General features: G+C 41.7%; 1 protein-coding gene across 3 annotated transcripts in view; it reads left to right on the plus strand.

The window, feature by feature from the left end:
- Positions 1-6,318: 6,318 nt before the first annotated feature.
- PRKG2 (protein kinase cGMP-dependent 2) overlaps positions 6,319-15,057 on the plus strand; it is a 117,950-nt gene continuing 109,211 nt past the window's right edge. For 2 of the 3 annotated variants that reach the window (XM_055297195.2, XM_055297197.2), the window contains exon 1: positions 6,319-6,604. The gene's annotated coding sequence lies outside the window, so the exon portion shown is untranslated. Of the gene's footprint in view, positions 6,610-15,057 lie in introns of all 3 variants that reach the window. The other variant, XM_055297194.2, reaches the window with a different exon arrangement.

Genomic DNA, 15,057 nt, shown 5'->3' on the forward strand with positions numbered 1-15,057 from the left:
CATGTGATACTCTATTTAGAATATTATCCTAGGGAAGCAAGAATGAGCAGAAAAACAGAAATAAAAGAGAGAAGGAGAAAAAGTAGATTCAAAGTTGTGCATTACCAATTTGTCTACAGCTTCTCTAGAAAACAAAGCTGGTTGCTGAGTCATGCCAGAGTAGCCAGAAATACAGAACCATTGCATCTTTGAACAGCTCCTGGGTGGGCAGGAAGGGTGAACAATTTATTTGTTGTCTTCATCCTGGCTCCTGTCTCTCAGTGGTCAAAGTCGGCTCCACAGGGCATTAATTCCACTATATTTCTGGGTTGTGTTTTGGGCCCCTCCAGGCAGCAGTGAGGGAAGCTAGAGCTTCTGTGGGTTCAGTCAGGTCAGCCCAGGGGCCTGGAGCTGCTGATGCTCCCTCTACAGTGGGTGTTATGAAGGTCATGCTGGTCTGGCCCTGGATCCAAGGGAGGCCGAGGTCAGTGACAGCATTAGCCTGGGCTTTACAACCATGGGGACAACACCAGCCATTGCTTGGGCCGTTCTGGCTGAGAAGCAAGGCAAAGGGCTGAAGCCCTAGAGGCAGGCAGGATTGTGCAGATCTGGGGTGCATATGCACTCACAGAATTGGTGATTTTAGAGGGATTTCCAGGTGTGACTATGGGAGTGATGGCTGAAGCTGAGATGGAGCTATTAGATATGGGAAGACTAAGGAGTTGAGAGGTTAAGTGTTGGATGGGTAGTCCAGGTTGACTCTGAAATAGCACAGGATGGTGAGATGCTAAATACTGTGAACCTAGTGCATAGTTAGTGTACACTGGCTATATTATTTGATGACTACCTATACCTAGAAAAAAATCACTATTTTTTCTAGGTATTTAGGAAAGTCAGTGTACCCTGGGCTGAAACTTATTATGTATAATTAAAACCAGAAAACCAAATTTATTTATATTTTGTACTTTTAAAGTAAAATTTACTATTACCTGATTGTCAATTGGACAGACTATTAATTTCTAATTCATATCATTATTCTAAACAATTGTCTATTCCAGGAGGAAAATCAAGAACATGTTCCAAATTCTTTCTACAGAACTTAAGAAACATAAGCAAAATTCTTCTGGATAACAAATCATGGCTTTATATCAACTCTAGGATTGGACCTGCTGTGTGTGGTACTGGGAGAGATACAGCAAAGATAATCAAATGTGAACTATGCCCTCCAAGTGTTTACGGTTCTGTAGGAGAGATAAATGTAGTTAGACACCAATAATACAAAGTAGAAAGTGATAAATACCACAAGAAGGGCTGAGACAAAGTACAGTGCTGGCAAGTTCTGGAAAAGGGGTGGACACCTAGAAATAATCAGTGAAGCTATGAGATGAGAGAGAGAGAGAGAGGGAGAGAGAGAGAGAAAGAGAGAGAGAAGAAAGGGCTAAAGCCAGAATCCTGGGAAAATTTGGACTGGGTGGGAGTGGGAACAGATGAGGGGGGACATTCAGAGAGAGCATGGGCAAGAGACTGTTCAATTCTAGATTGGGATCACATGAAGGCTTGGCTGCTGCTTGGAGGAGCTTGGAAACAGCCCAGATGTACCAGGAGTTAATGCCCATAACACTTTCATCCCCAACCAGGATCACTGGGAAGGCATTGGTAAATGACAGGCTACTGTCCCTTTGGAAAGAGGAGTAGAAAGAAGACTGATGCTTTCAATGCTAGGCCTGGAAGACTGTATGACATTATTGATGAGCTTCCACAGAGGAAGTAGAGGCACCACATATGGGGTTCACTTTCAAGTCTCTAGTATCTTAATAGACAGTTTTTTTTTTAAAGAAGATAGTAGATTAAAGCGTGAAATTTTTAAATTATTTTTTAAATAATGAAGAGACTTGAGCTGGGTATGTTCGGGAGATATAAGCATTGATACAACAAAGTCCCTGCTCTGAAGTCTAATAAGGGAGATTGGCAAGTTAACAAGGATTTCTAACTTGGAGCACCATGTTGCTGTGGGGTCATGAGAGAGAAGCACTATCCTTCATGGTCAGCAAGACATCATGGAAGAGATAAATGGTATTGAGGTAAATAAAGGGATTGTGGGCTGCAGGGAACTTAGATAACATGAAAATTTGCGTGGATTCAATTGGCCCAGTTTTATAACCATATTGAGTGATGCTGGAACCTGGACAGCAAAAGCATCAAAGGCAAATGGGATTTTGTCTTGGTTAGGGTTTGGGAAAACCAACCAGAAAGAAGGGCACTATGACCTGAGGTCCTAGCCTTAGCAACTGAAATGGCTGCTCACGGAATTAGTGTGGTAGGATAAGGAAGCCTGAAGATAAATGAAAGAATAAAAGAGGGAAGGAAACAAAAACCAAAGACATGGTGAAAAAATGGAGTGTGAATCACCAGCATGGCAGTTTTGTCCCTCTTATGTCCCCAGGAGATTTTCTGCTGATACATAGAAGGGACCTCAGTTGGGCCTTGGAGGGCTCCAAGCTGGAATTAAAGATTATGAGCACAAGGCTGATCTGATGGGGTGCCCTGACAGGAGTCTGTGTGCAAAGGTAACTATAGACCCTCCCGTGCAGAAATTTATCCCAAGAAAATAAGATTGGCATGGGATGATCCTGAACTCTAATTGAGTCATCCAGGGGCTTGGGAGTCTGAATTAAGTATGGAAACATTACTGGATCTCTTCCTAGCTCAGCCTCTTGGATGCAGGTCCCTGCAAGAAACAGAAAGTGGGCAAAACCGGGAGATTTCTGTGAAACACTTGGGCTGCTTGGGGACTTTTCTGTGTATAAAACAAGGGAAGACAGGCCTTTTATCATCCCCATCTCCATAGGCTACCTCTGAACTTTGACATCATGAAAACTCTAGTGCTCTGGTGACAGTGCTTAGCAGAGACCAGGAGACCTAGTGGAGCAGAGGCTTACCTAGTGGGAGAAGGATTAGTCATGAGCATGTCCCACATTGCCCGTATGCTTAGATTAACATTGCAGACGGGCCTCTGAGAGGGCTGTGTTCCTCAGTCAATGGCAGAGAAAGGCCGGTGGATTTTGATTTCTCGTTGTCTTTGTAGAGGTAGAAGAAGTCAAGATTTTAGGGTCTGGAATTATATAGATTGGCTCTGCAACTTATTAGCTCTGTGAATTTGATCGAAGTTACTTAACTCTCTGAGTTTCCTTCCTCAGGTGCACTTACCTCCTCAGGTCAAAGGAGTAAATGAGAAATTACATGGAAGGCTTTAACTCATGACACAGAGTCCAACATCACAGGCCAGATTCCTTCAGCCTGAAGGTGCTTCCTCCTCACTCCCTGTCTCACTCTTACTCACCTTAAGTTTAAATGCCCTCCACTTTTTTTTTTTTTCCAAGAGACATTATCCCTGAGCCTCTGTAGCAGACTCTAGATTGCCTACCCAGCATCCATTGCCATCCTCTCCTTTTTATTCGGGTATGCACTTCTCAAAGAATGCAACAGGGAAGAGTTAGGAACCAGTCCCGCAGAGCCTAAGAACCTAGGAATGGTGAGTCCCCCCTCCACCTCCAGCATTTAGGTGTGAGCACATGCTCAGTTTGGATTAATGGCAGGTGAGAGAGTCTCCTGGAAGCTTCCAAGAATGATTTCCCGACTCTGGAAAAGAGACTGTCTGCGACCTTTGGGCACTGTTGGGATTGCCCATAATAAATAGAGTTGTTCCAGTCATCCTGGGGCCATGGGTGGAGCAGCCCCAGGGACAAAGCTGCCATACTGGGAATGGCAGGGGGAATAACGGGAACAGGCCAGGGCCTTCCCAGACACAACTGTGTTCCTGAATTCACCAACTAGAGCCTCCTGACCTTGGAACTTCTTGCCTTGTGAAACAGTAAGTTTCCTTATAATTTAAGCCATTCTAAATTGGGTTAATTATTAATTGCAGCCTCCCACATCTAAATTATAACCCCATATATTTTTCTCTCATTTTTCTTCACAGTATTTCTCCCAAATATGCTTACTTTTGTGTTTACTTATTTAATGTCTGTTTCTCTCACTGGATTTTACACTCTAAGTCGGCAGAGATCACAAGTTAATTTTGTTCACCATTGAATTCTAAGTATTTAGCACTGGGCCTGAGATGCAGGAGCTGCTGAAAGCACATTTGTTGAAATAATAAGCTCAAAAAATGGTCACTTTCCTGCTCTTCCTCTGTTTCCTTGTTCAGCATGGTAGAGTTGTAGATTTGACAGAGCACAGGATTGCTGGGAGGGAACTTAGGTTCCCCCTCAAACTCTTCCTAGCTGGGTGACCCTGAGCAACAGCCTGCACTGCATCCACAGCTTTCAAGCTTTTACCTCAATGAACGGTAAGAAAGTACATATGACCCAGTTGACCCAGTGTGCGTGCATACTCTGCTATTTTTTATTCTATTTGGTATCATTTTAAAAACGCTGGCTTTGACCCAATACATCAATTTTATAATCCATTAATTAGCAACCCATTGTTTAAAAAAGCCCAGGACTCAATGAAATGTAAGGACTTTGCAGCACTATTCACAATAGCAAAGTCATGGAGTCAACCTACATGTCCATTAAGGGGTGATTGGATTTATAAATGTGGTTTTATATTATATATATACATATATATATAAAATACACACACACACACACACACACACACACACACACACACGCAATGGAATACTACCCAGCCACAAAAACAATGAAATCATATCTTTTGCAGCAACATGGATGGAACTAGAGGCCATTATCCTAAGTGAAATGACTCAGAAACAAAGTCAAAAACTGCATAATCTCCTATAAGTGGGAGCTAAACAATGGGTAGGCATGAACATCCAGAATGGAATAACAGACACTGGGGACTCCAATAGGTGGGAGGGTGGGAGGTGGGTGAGGTAGGAAATACAACTTATTTGGTACAGTGCACATTATTAGGGTAACAGGTGCGCTAAAAGCCCAGACCTCACCACTATGTGTCATGTCCGTGTAATGCGACTGCACTTGTACCCCTGAATCTAAAATTTTTTTTTTAAGTGAAGACTTTGAAAATGTTTTTCTCCTTTTTGTCATTAAATCGCTTATAAAAATTCAGCCCATCAACTTAAAAGTCCATTATTACAGTGACATACAATTACTTATTTTCTCTTTTCCTGTGGAATTCTTCCTCACTCCTTTCTCCTCTAATTTTTTTTGAGGTCTTTATAAAATGTACAGATTCTGGGATAACTTCATGAAAAAGTACTTTGTGTACTTTCGCTATTTTCCTCCAGTTAGCACAAAAACAAACAGGACTATATTCCTCCTCCTCTGAAACGTAATGGTTTCATTCAACATATTTTATATGGGCCTCATTTTTTATATGTTTATGTATGTAACAGTGTATACAAGTGTTACGTGAGCCCCACCGCCACCATGTGGTTTAAAAACCCCAGAGAGTTGGTTGTAACATTCTCTAGATGCACAGTGAGGAATAGACCCTCACTGTACTTTCCATCTCTCAACACAGAAACTGCCCTTGTCCTCCGTGAATTTGCTGGTGAAATTCCTCTGGGGGCAGAAGGAAAGGGAAAAAGCCACACGGAGATCTCACAACCCCAGAGCACAGCAAATAATGCGGTGGGGTGTACATATATATTTAGAAAACCATATTGCACCCTTCAGGAAAAAAAAAAATGTACTCGAAAGGCGACCAGAGAGCATTATCTGCTTGGGTGATCAAGAAAGCTCCCTGCCCAAAGACCTGCAGATTCGGAAGGTATAATCTCTGTCCCTCGAAACTCGATTCAACCCCTGCCCCCAGCATCACGTGAACTGGCAAACTAGATGTAAGTTATGGCCCCAGAGTCCGGGAGGGGCGCGTCGACGAGCTGCTTCGGGGTCACATGTCTTCGTAGAAAGGCATTGGTGTGACAGAGAAGGGCATGTCCAGGGTACGTGCGCCTGTTTGAGCTCTGGGAGGGAAGGCGAAGTGGAGAGAGCCTGCAGTGAAAACAGACTGGAAGGATGGAGGAAAGGGAGGGGAAGCAAAAAATGAACACCTCCCTGAACTTTCCTCTCCCCTCGTCCCACACACTTGAAATAGAAATAATAACATGAACAAAAATGCTTACAACCACGATGTTATCGCCCTACTTAAGTTGCCTCACTCTGGAGGGTATGGGGTATAAAGTGCAGACTGCGGCTGTGTCGGGAGTAAAGGTTCGGGCTAGTGTGGGTGCGCGCGCGGGTGACCCCACCTTTAGGGAAGCCGGCGCCCTACTCTCCAGGCAGTAGCCCCAGCTGACCCCCTCCCTCCTCCTTCCCTCCTCTCTTCCCTCCCTCCCTGCGTGTCTCCTCTGCACCGGCCCCCGCCGCGGAGCCAGGCGGCAGCACCGACGCCGCCGCAGCTCCTGCCCGCATCGCGCTAACCCGCGCCCCCGGCTCACACGTAGCCGGAGCTACTGAGCCGGCAACCCCGGGCCCACGCTGCGCAGCGTGTGCACGGCGGGGCTGACTGAGCTGACCTGCGCTGGGCTCCGGCGCCTCGGGCGACTGGGGAGGGCGGCGTGGGAGAGGACGCTGAGACGCAGGGGCGGCCGCGCCGAGGTGACAAGCTGCGCACCTGGAAAGTTACCGGCTGTCTGGTGAGGTTCGTGGGCCGGGGGTCTTGGGCGCCGGGGTGTGAGGGCGCGTGGGGAGGGACGGGGTCGGGGTGCGCGCGTGTGCATGCTGTGAATGCGTTGCGCGATGCGCGCCTCTATTCCACACCCAGCCGGTCTCTTGCTTGTGCTGTTCGAGTGTGGACGTGTGCATGCGTTGCATTCGCTCGGTGTGGCAGCGTTTCGTGAGCTCCTGGAGGCAGGGAAAGGCTACTTGTGTTTAGAGGTTCTGTTGAGGGCGGGAGGGGCTCAGCCCCAGTGGGGATTCCTCAGAGTTCTCTAGGTTTAGCGAGGAGCAGCGGTGGAGGCTGTTGCTCCGAGCTAGGGTCTTGGCGGTGCTGTCAGGGCTTGCGCTCCCGGCTTTGCTTCGTGGAGCTCTGGGTAGTTGCTAGGGGACAGTCCTCAGGCAAGGACTTTTAGGAGTCCTGGTAAACTTGTGTGGGTGTCCTTTTGTCAGTCTCGGCACCGTGAGGCGCTTTCATATTTCTGTATTTCTCGGTGATGAAGAAACAAGAGCAAACAAAGCCCAGAAACCAGCCGCTTTGGGGATGAAAGAAAAAGAAATAGGTTCAGTTTTGAGAAGAACTACGGTGCAACTACAAAGCAGCTGAGGCCAGAGCTGACAATAAAAACAATGCATGCAGAATTAGTAGGTAGAAAGGGTGACGCTGGAACAAATGCCTTGATTTCCTGATCTTCATCTTGTTCCCCAAGTTCCCAGGGGCTTTTTCTTTCTTCTTCTTCTTTTTTTTTTTTTTGCTAAGGAAGAGAGCAACATACACCTGCCCCCACCCCACCACACCCCCATACTTAGAGTTTCTTAGAAATTGTCTCTTTTCTTTGCAAGTTTCTATTTAACTCATGAAGAAGGCGATCATCCCACATAACATACACTAGCTGCTTTCAGTACTCCTGTTTGGTTTTGCACAGGAGGGTATGAGCTAATATGGTAGAGAATTCTCTATGGAGAATTAGAGCGCATCCTCTCCATTGGAACACTGTGTGACTAAGAGTAAACGACCTGAAAAGATGATGCCCAGGGATCTTTCTCTTTTACATGAAATCCTTAACTCCAGTTCTATGAAGTCATTACAAGTGAGGCTAATGAGAATTCACCTCACAGTGAAGGCATATGTTGTCTGGCTGTTGCCCAAGTCCTGTGATCCCTTATTGTCTTGCATCCTCTAGGCTATTTTTCCTATCAATTATCTCTTCTTTTCCCATGTTTTCGTTTTTCCTATCTCTTGTGCTTCATTATCCTGGAGGTACAGACATTTTCAAGTTTTCATTATTTTAAAAATCCCTCATATGAACCATGATACCGTCTTGCAGGCTCTACTCTTAGTGTCAGCTCTTTCCATGGTCCTTTGTAGTTGAGTGTCTATCCCCACTCCTCTTTGACAAATCAGATTCAGCACTTTTCCCTCTGATCTCATTTGCTGTGACAGGCCTGTGGGATGTGAGGTACAGCCTGCTCACCTCTTAAGGATCTTATCTGCATGGCCTTTCTGATGCTTCTCCTAAATCTCTTATTGGTCCATGTGTTCCTTCTCCTTTGTTGTTTGCTTCTCCTCCTCCTCCTCCTCTCCCACAAATAATATCCACAGATATTACCTATATGTTCATAGCTAACAAGAGAGACATTCCTTTCTTACCTCCCTTAGTGATCTCATCTACAAATGGTACTTTAAGTCTTCTATGGAGCAATCTCTTCCCTTGACTTTTTTGCTTCTACCTGCTAGATATTTGCATCATGATGACCCACAAGCATCTCAAACTCAATATATGTAAATCCAGACTCATTACTGTCTTTTCAAAGCATGCTCATTGTCCTGACTTCTGTCAGTGTCACAGTGCCTAGCCCATACACGGTGCCCTATGTGTTCTTTTTGAATGACTGAGTGAATGAAGAGTAGATAGTACTACTTTCCTTCAAGCCTCGTAAGATCAAAACATTGAAATCATTTTGATTGCCCTCCCATGCACATCCATTTAATTACTACATTAGAGATGCTATCCTGCAGTGTTCCTCCTACTCATCCTCTTCTTTTAATATTAATTTCTTCACATCCTCTCTCACTTTAACCAAAGCAGTACCTTCTTACCATATCTTACAGTTTTCTTTCCAACCTCATATAGACCTAGACACTCTTCCTCTCCTCGTTGCTAATATCCTGGGCACTTGCATCCAGTTCATCAACTTCAGCCTCTATTTATGTATCAGTAACTGCTTAATATTTTCAGCTTTCCTCTTTCTTTAGCTTTTCTTGTCCCTCATTTCTTACTGCTCACTAAACTTCTCTACCTTAAAGTTTCCACTGGTGCTTCAAACTGAGTATATCCAAAATTAAACTCACTGTCCTATCCCTCAAATCTGCTCCTCATTTTGGTCAATGACATTACCTTTTACTCAGTTGCCACAATGTAAACTTTCAAATCCTCATCGTCTTTCTTCTTGCCACCACTCAAAAATTCTGTCAGCTACAATCTTCAGACCTAGACTTACAGACCTACATTTCTGTGTGTTTGCTTGTTTATCTGTTAATGTAGCCCCCAAAATAGCTGAATTTGGCAGTCAAATATAGGATATGTGGCATTCATAAAATTCACTGTGCACATTCTGCTGGGGGGGTGGGAGGGAGGCACTTTAAAGAGATAACCAACCTCCAGAGTAGCTGCAACTTTGGTACAATAAGGTCATATGATTTCCTGTCAAGAGAAATTTTTTCTCCAGCCAGGATGCTGTGGACAGAGAAAACAAGCAGTAGATTCCAAACTGAGCCCCGGGTCAACAGTCACAAGGTCGAATGGACAGATGCTTTTAATTGTGGCATTGATGTGAAAGTGAGCTGTTTCTCACAAGGACAACTCTGTGTGGTTTGCTTCAGGGAGAAGAATCAGGGATTTATATATTCAATTATTTTCTAAAGGGACTTTAGAGAGACAAGCTAATGGTAACATCAAATGTATCAGTTTCCTATCCACCTAGAATATTATCTGTAGAAGTCTGTATAATTCACTCCTCTGATTTCCAGCTGAACTGCCTATTATCATTAAAAAAATCAATTCCGGTTTCCATGATTTATTGAAGGGAAGGACATTGCAGTGTTACATATAGCTGTAACTTTTATTGAATCTCATATGGCAATGTTTTTCTCTCTGGCTACCACGGAGATGGTCAATTTTTTTCTTGAGTTCAAGAAGTTCAAGTCATTAAATAGTGTTGGGACTCTGAGCTTTAATCCTTAAACTGTCACCTCCTATTTGGATTGGTGTAATAGTATCTTCCCTTGTCTTACTTCCTCTAAGCTCTTTTTACTCCATTCCTTATTTATGACAGTATTATTTTCCTAAAGGACAAATCTGACCACATAACTAGAAAACTTAGTGTATCATAAGATTCAGATACCATAATGTGGCATAGGAAATTTTTCAGTATCTTACTTTTTCAGTTTCATTATTCATTACTCTCCTTCCATCCATCACACATTTCAGCCTGTCCCTTGACTGTGCTATCAGCTTTCTTGCATTCATTTCTTAATACATAATTCTTTTCTTAAACTAATGGACTTTCTATTTTATAGAAATTTTAGGTTTATAGAAAAATCGAGTAAAAAGCACAGATTTCCTATATACCCACCTCTCAGCACTTTCCCCTGCTCTTAACATCTTTCATCAGTATGTACATGTGTTACAAGTGATGGAACAAATATTGGTGCATTATTATTAAAGTCCATAGTTTACATTGGGGTTCATTCCTTTTGTATATTCCATGGGTTTTGACAAATATATAATGAAATGTGTATATCATTACAGTATCATATTGAATAGTTTTACTGCCCTATAAATGTTCTTTCCCACCTATTCCTTTCTGTCCTTCCCCAAGCTCCTGGCAACCACTGATCTTTTTATGGTCTCCAAGTTTTGTCTTTTCCAGAATGCTATACAGTTGAAATCATACAATGACAATGTATAGGCTTTTCAGATTGGCTTCTTTCACCCAGCAATATGCATTTAAAGTTCCTTCATGTCTTCTCATTGGCTGATGACATTGCTTTTATTATTGAATAATATTCTATCATATGGATGTGCCACAGTTTGTTTATCTGTTTACCTACTGAAGGACTTCTTGGTTGCTTCCAGGTTTTGGGAATTATAAACAAAGCTGCTGTAAACATTCATGTGCTGGTTTTAGTGAAAACATATGTCTCATATCAGTTGGGTAGATACCAAGAAGCATGATTGCTGGCTTGTACAGTAAGAGTATATTTAGCTTTGTAAGAAGCTGCCAAATTGTCCCCTAATGTAACTATATCATTTTGTATTCCCACTAGCAATGAATGAGCATTCCTGTTGCTCCATATTCACACCAGCATTTGGTGTTGTCAGTGCCTTGGATTGTAGTCCTTCTAATAGGTGTGTAGTGGTATCTCATTATTGTTTAAACTTGAGATTCCCCAATGACCTATCATGTTGAGTATCTTTTTATATGCTTATTTACCAACTGTGTGCCTTGTTTGGTGAGGTGTCTGCTCAGATCTTTTGCCCATTTTTCAGTTGAGTTGTTTGTTTTCCTATTATTGAGCGTTCAGAATTAGACATATGTTTTAGAAGTACGTTCTCTCAGTCTATGGCTTGTTTTTTCATCCTCTTCTTTTTTTTCAGAGCAGAAGTTTTAAATTTTAATCAAGTCAAAATTATCAATTTTTTCTGTCTATGAATCAGGCTTTTTGGTCTTTTATCTAAAAAGTCATCACAAAACCCAAGATCACCTAGAATTTCTCCTATGTTGTCTTTTGGAGGTTTTGTAGTTTTGTTTCTTACATCTAGGTCTGTGATCCATTTTAAGCTTATTTTTTGTGAAAGTTAATAAGATCAGTATCTATATTCTATTTTTTAAAAAATCAATGCCTAGTTGTTCCAGTACAATTTGTTAAAAAGACTATCCTTTCTCCACTGATTTTGTATTCTTTGATCTTTGGATCAGTTCACTGTACTGTTTAGGTCTACCTCTGGGATCTCTGTTCTGTTCCATTGACCTACTTGTCTATTTTTTCACCAATACAACACTATATTGATTACCATTACTTTATTAGTAAGCCTTAAAGTTGGATAGTATCAGTTCTCCTTCAATATTGTGTTGGTTTAGTACATGTTTTCTGATCAATAAGTTTTTCTTCTAAAATAAATTGTCATGTTGGATAATGTTAACTGTAATAATAATAGTAATATTTAATATTTCTTAAATACTATATGCTAATACCTGTGCTAAATTTTCATCACTATTTATCTCATTTAATCCTCTAAAAACGCTAAATGACAGGCAGCATTATTTTGTCTATCTCTCTATGTTTCTATCTGTTTCTTCCATTATTGACACTCAAGTATCTTGCCTGAGGGCATATAGACCACTAAATGAAAGTGCTTCGACTGGGACTCTGGATCCATAACCTTAGCCAGCACCATACCATCTCCCATATTGACAGATATACATGTAGCTATACACACACATCTATATATGTGTGTATGTATTTGTCTGTGTATATTTATAACAGACTCCAGATGGGTAGAGAGAGAAATAGATATTATCTAGACCAGAGCCAAGATTCTGGTTTCAAACTGCTATAGGGCTGGAGGAAAAACAGAAAACAAAGCTTAATTCCTCCCACATTGACTGCCAGGTGTTAATCCGCCTGCAAGCGCCTTCACAGTCACTTTTGCTTTTCTTTGTTTTTTTTTTTTTTTTTTTTTTTTTTTTGAGACAGAGTCTCGCTCTGTCGCCCAGGCTGGAGTGCAGTGGCGCAATCTCGGCTCACTGCAAGCTCCGCCTCCCGGGTTCACGCCATTCTCCTGCCTCAGCCTCCGAGTAGCTGGGACTACAGGCGCCCGCCACCGCGCCCGGCTAATTTTTTGTATTTTTTAGTAGAGACGGGGTTTCACCGTGGTCTCGATCTCCTGACCTCGTGATCCGCCCGCCTCGGCCTCCCAAAGTGCTGGGATTACAAGCGTGAGCCACCGCGCCCGGCCCACTTTTGCTTTTCTTACGTCTCTTCTAATTACCTCTTGGTGGACAGCAATTTCTAAATGATGATTATATTAATATAATAATTTGTAGTCTTATATAGTTTTCCTCTCTTCTAGCAAAAAGCCACTACTCATTCGATTGCTGTCTCCTATACCTAACTGCAGAAGAGTATTGCTCCCAGAGTGAACTATGGTTTTTGGTTGCCTTCAAAGATAATTAGGTGGGCCTCCGTGTTTTAAGCATTTCATTGCAATGTGTGAAAATAAATAGGGGCTACATGAGGGAATTACAGAGCTTCAGTTATTAAGTCCTTGTAGTTATGAGCTGGCTCCGTGTCATTCATAATTCTTTTTTTGTCTCCATCTTTTGGTGGGGAACTTGTTTTCCAGGCTGTTTGTTTCCAAATGACTTCTTTTCTCAATGGAAGATAGAATCCAGACAAAGTAAGAGTCCCTTACTCCCAGCCACCCCCTCCCAAAGGAATAATGTGCATCTTTAAAGAGTTTTGTCACTTGAGAGGCTGAGGCAGAAGGATGGCTTGAGCCCAGGATTTCGAGACCAGTTTAGTGCAAGACTCCATCTCAACAAGAAAATAAAAAAAATCAGTCAAGCATAGTGGTGTGCCTCTGTAGTCCTAGCTACTCTGAAGGCTGAGGCAAGAGGGTCACTTGAGCCCAGAAGTTTCAGGTTATAGTGATTGCACCACTGGCCACTGCATCTCATGGCTGCAGAATGAGACCCTGTCACAAACAAACAAAAACCCACAAAAGACTCTTGTTGGAAGATGCTCAGTTTACTAGACTTCTGTCCTACCCAGAAATGATCCTCTCTGGGTTTTCTTCACACCAAGACATTAATTGCCTGTTTCTAGTTACATACTATAATAAGAGCTGCTTACCTACTTCATGTCTGATACCTGCCAGGCATTGTATGGGGTACTTTACAAACGTAATAATCATAGTAACCCTATGAGATGGATATAAATATGTTCCCTTTTGTAGATGAGAAAGTAAGACTCAAATATTTTTAGGAATATATAGAAGGTTGAGAAAGAGCAGATTGTTTTATAACCCTAATTGGCCTGACTCTATTGCTCATGTTAAATTCTGATCTTTATCTCCAGACTCATTTCTTATTACATCATGTGCTGCCCTCTGACTGTAAGAATGATTTTAATAACCTAAAGTTGCCAGATTGATGGAGCAACATCCTATGGTTCATTTCTCCTTGTGGCTAGCAATACATATTTGAGAAATAGCTTATCTTAGTGACTGATACAGGAAACAGAGTGAATCTAATTAGGTTTTATGAAGCCAGAGACTTGAAACCTTGGCTTCAGGGACAGCAATATTTAAATGGATGAACTAAGTAAGAAATCAGACTAGTATTGAGCCATTTAGTAACTTACTTATGTATCTTAAATTAGTGACTTGAAAGATGAGTTAGTTACTCTCATTTTACCCCTCTTTGAAATTCTAAATAGCTTGAAAGATTTACACAGCTTCCAACTAAACCAGAGGATAATTGGTGTTTTGGGAGAAATTAACATCCTCTACCTAACTGTGCTTCGAGATTGTAAAATTATTGGATTGGTACAGAATTTTTTGAATACCATCCATAGATCAAAAATGATTCTAAGCCTTTTCATATTTGTAATGCTAAAACTGTTTTCTGTGTCAAATTTGACTGCAAATCCATGATGGGATATGCCCCTGATATGGTATATGATACTTTGGTCTTAGGAAACAATTTTTCCATGAACAAAAATGAGTTAGTTGTTAGTTTAATATTAGATTTGAAAGTTTTTGTGCATGCTTTTTTATTTATAAGGCAAATCCTTTTCCTCCTACCATCACATCTCCCTTCTTTCTCTACTGACCTAAGAATACTTCTCCCTGAACCAAGAAGGCTGTCTAGAAAATGGCTCACTGATGCGTGTTAAAAACGTGTGTACACATTAATTTCAGATTTTTTGGAGCACCTTTCTTATGCTTGTAGTTCATAATCTCATTCAGGTTTATTCCCAGATTTCAATATAACATATTCTGAATTGCTTATTCAGGATACAAGTATGTCCAGGGCTACTTCTTTGAATTCTAGTCTCTTCATCCTTCTTATACATTCATAATATATAAGATCAGTAAATGCTGCCAAGTCAACAGAAACTTAAAGTTTAAACCTGCCACATCTCTGCAACATATTAAGGCAATTCTCTAAAGGCTAATGTTTATTAATGACCACTTTGAACCTGAATTCTATGAGAAATATCTAGGTGTTTCAAGATTGCTTTTATAAATGCATTTGTTTTTTGCACCATCCATTGTAGGCAATCTGCATTGACTATTTGGTCACATCTGTTTGAAATCTAAATGCTGTGTTACATCTTTGCATCTGTGCCTTTGTTGTTGTAGAG

The sequence above is a fragment of the Symphalangus syndactylus genome, chromosome 10 (assembly GCF_028878055.3).
Source record: "Symphalangus syndactylus isolate Jambi chromosome 10, NHGRI_mSymSyn1-v2.1_pri, whole genome shotgun sequence".
Lineage (NCBI taxonomy): Eukaryota > Metazoa > Chordata > Mammalia > Primates > Hylobatidae > Symphalangus > Symphalangus syndactylus.